Genomic DNA, 3,247 nt, shown 5'->3' on the forward strand with positions numbered 1-3,247 from the left:
CTCACCCCTGTCAACAAGTGATTTTGACATTCTCTATATAATAACAGAGTTTTTTGGAGCGTTCTCATTCACCGGAGCTCCACGTTGATTCTGAATTCTCGCTTCTGGTTGATTCTGGCCCCACCATTTACTTGTTTTTTTAGTAATAGAATATTGAATTTTAACTAATAGAATAATATTTTTTCTAAAAATAAAGTAACTAAATCTTGAAAAATCTTTTTCTTGCCTCGCATAACAGAATCTTGAAATCTCCTAACATGCCAATAATATATCAAATCACGATTCCATCATGATAATCAAAAAAATAAATCGAATGATCATCACATGATGAAAAAAATGGATCAAATGATCATCAAATATCCAGTGTCCATTGTCCGTTTACATACACAAAAAATGTTATTTTCCTAATTATATCCCCAAACTATCAATTATATCGAGAAAAAATAAAATTTCAAAAAAAAACCTGATTAGCCCGGTCATAAATCTCTATTCTGCAAAACTTGATTGGCCCGGTCATGAATCTGTTCTTTGTTGGTGGTCCTGCATATCAGTTAGATTTTTTTAGTAATCTGTATGAATGATTTGGAACAAAAATTATGATTTGAATAAAGCTAATACAAAACAAAAAACTGCGCTAATACAAAACAAACAAGCACTCAAGAAACTATGATTTCTATAAATTAATTTTCTTAATTTGTTTTTTTTTTCTATAATTAAAAAAACATAAAAAAAAATGTAAATAAAATCCTTACAAATTATTTTCCTTATTAAAAAAATATTATTTCATGGTTAGTAATTGATAATTAATTAAAAAAACAAATAAAATGTAAACAAAATCTTGAAAATATTATTTTCCTTATTTAAAAAATATTATTTAATAATTAATAATTAATACACGATTTCTAAAATCTTTATTTCATGGTTACTAATTAATTGCGTCTATTTTGTATGAGATTTTATTAACTTAACCGGTTTTTTTTTTCCTATTTCGTCGTTATATATAATTGTAAAATTTGACATGATACTCTCTATATAAAGTGCTGCAACAAGGGCGGAGTCTCATCATTCTCCTGGTAGTTTTTTTTTCTTTATACACGGTTAGGGTTTTGAATATTAAGGTTTATCAATTTTGCTAAAAAAAATGATGGTGGTTATTGACAGTAGTTATTTTGGTTTACAGGTACTTGACACCCAAAGAAATCGGGACTTTCTGGATTTGTTGCAGACTAAAACCCGGAAAAATCGGAAATATTTTCAAGGTGCTTTTTCTCTTTGCACGGTCATATTTTCAAGTTTTCTTTTTTTTTTTGAGCATGATTTTCGTTTTTAGATTCCTTTTCCCATTGGTATTTTGATCATTCAGTAGATAAAATCCTGATTTTTGTTTTTAATGGAACTTTGAGATCTTATCTAATTCCAATCAATTATGGCAGGCATGGCTGAAAATCAGCAGATTAGGAGTCTAAAAGAGTATGTTGATGAGGAGATTCAGAGGAGGGATGCCGCTCAAAGTGGAATGGTTGATGAAACAAGTCAAATAATGAATGGTGCTTGCGCTGAAAGGTCTAAACTCATTCTTGCATATATTATTGCGATGTAAAACACCATAATTATTTTTTATTTTTTTATTTTTTTACACATCAAACGAGTTTTATAATTCGTATTATTGTTTATTTAGGTTGTCGCTGCATCTAATGTTCCTACATCCGGAAATAAAGGTCGGTTCAATTTTTACGACTGATAACCTTTTTCTCTTTTTCTGATCGTGTTCATACGATCATTTTTTTTTATTCTCTTTTTATGTTTTTTTTCTTGGTTGACCAATCAAGATAACAAAAGATTTCTTTGGCAGGGTTGTTTCTTGAGTGTAGGGTGGACGAACTTTTTTTTGATCAGCTAGGGTAGCTAATGAAAATTTTGTTGAGACTACATCATTTGGTCCTGAAGGGACAAAGGATTGCTTCAGCACCTCTGCTGTTGTTGCCTTCTGTTTGGGATTTATTGTTGTTGTTTATATCCAGATTCATTCACTTCCTTGATAAAATCCTCCTGGATTACATATCCTACTTTTATGGAGTTTTTAACATTTCTTGCAGTGTTGAAAAGTCAACAACTGAGTGTATTTCAGATGCTATAGATGGTCACCATGCCTTAGCTACGTTGACAGTGGCTTGCTCTTCAATTTGTACTCACGTGTCTCCTTGAAGCTGCTCAGCCCACTTACGAGAGGTAAGATGCTTCAATTGATTGAAGAGCACCTCCGCCAATATCTCTGGACGAACTATGGAAGTGCTACTGCTTCCTCACTCCAAAGAAAATGTAGTGTCAGTTATAAGATCAACCCCTTTACTGAATGCATTAAGTATAAATCTGTAATATTTTTTGTAGTCCCAACTAATTTGATTGGTATGCTGATTGGTATGCTCATCATACACATTTGTAAGGATATGGTCCATTTTGAACTCCATAAAAATTAAGTGAAATATATATTGTTGACTTAGCATGGCTTTAATCTATTCACTAGATCGCTCATAGATGCGATTTAATGTTGTAGGTATCAGCCGATTGTGAATGCAATCTTAGTAGCCATGGCTCAGCACGTTAAAGCAGGGAAACCGAAGAGTAAATAGTTACTAAATTGCATCATCTGTCGCGAACTCATTAGTGTTTCAAGAGTTAGCTCATTTACTTTTTGAACATTTCAGACCAACGCAAGTGCCTAAATGAAGTTGTTTAGCTCAAAAAGAAATGATCGTTGTTGCTTTTTCATAAGAGAAGATGTTGAAAAGACTTGATGTTATTTGCAGGAAATCTGTTGAACTGGCGAAGTACTTGGCCAATATTTTTTTAAGATAAGAAGATAATTTCAATGTTGTAATTAGTGGATTACATAATGGTTATCTTTGGAGAACAAAGAATAGACCAAGGATGAGAATGTAGCTAGCGGGTTCCCTGTTACCCCATTGTTGTTGTGTGTACTGAATGAAACGCCGACTTGGTGTGGGCTTTCATAATTTTGTTTGGTAATCTGGCTGCACCATGCGCGAATAGGGCAATGGGAATTTGAGTCGGCCTATATGGCTAACGAAAATACATAAGAGTTATATGTTAAAAGCATCAGGAACTATACGACAGGCCTTAATTGAAAACCAATACCCTCATGTGTAGCACAGGTCTTTTTATTTTTATTTTTTTTCCACGGGCACTTAGATGATACTATAACGCAACGATATAAAATGACTGATTT

The 3,247-nt window shown here is 32.5% G+C and overlaps 1 long non-coding RNA gene across 3 annotated transcripts; it reads left to right on the forward strand.

The window, feature by feature from the left end:
- Nucleotides 1-972: 972 nt before the first annotated feature.
- On the forward strand, nucleotides 973-2,491 carry LOC113302409. 3 transcript variants are annotated; one of them, XR_003336873.1, is made up of 5 exons: nucleotides 973-1,073; nucleotides 1,181-1,259; nucleotides 1,434-1,563; nucleotides 1,679-1,718; nucleotides 1,853-2,491. It is a non-coding gene; the product is annotated as an uncharacterized LOC113302409 (long non-coding RNA). The 3 variants fall into 3 exon arrangements; XR_003336875.1 differs by lacking the exons at nucleotides 973-1,073; nucleotides 1,181-1,259 and adding an exon at nucleotides 1,322-1,346; XR_003336872.1 differs by lacking the exons at nucleotides 973-1,073; nucleotides 1,181-1,259 and having other exon boundaries at nucleotides 1,333-1,563.
- Nucleotides 2,492-3,247: the final 756 nt, after the last annotated feature.

This window comes from Papaver somniferum, chromosome 8 (genome assembly GCF_003573695.1).
Source record: "Papaver somniferum cultivar HN1 chromosome 8, ASM357369v1, whole genome shotgun sequence".
Taxonomy (NCBI): Eukaryota; Viridiplantae; Streptophyta; class Magnoliopsida; order Ranunculales; family Papaveraceae; genus Papaver; species Papaver somniferum.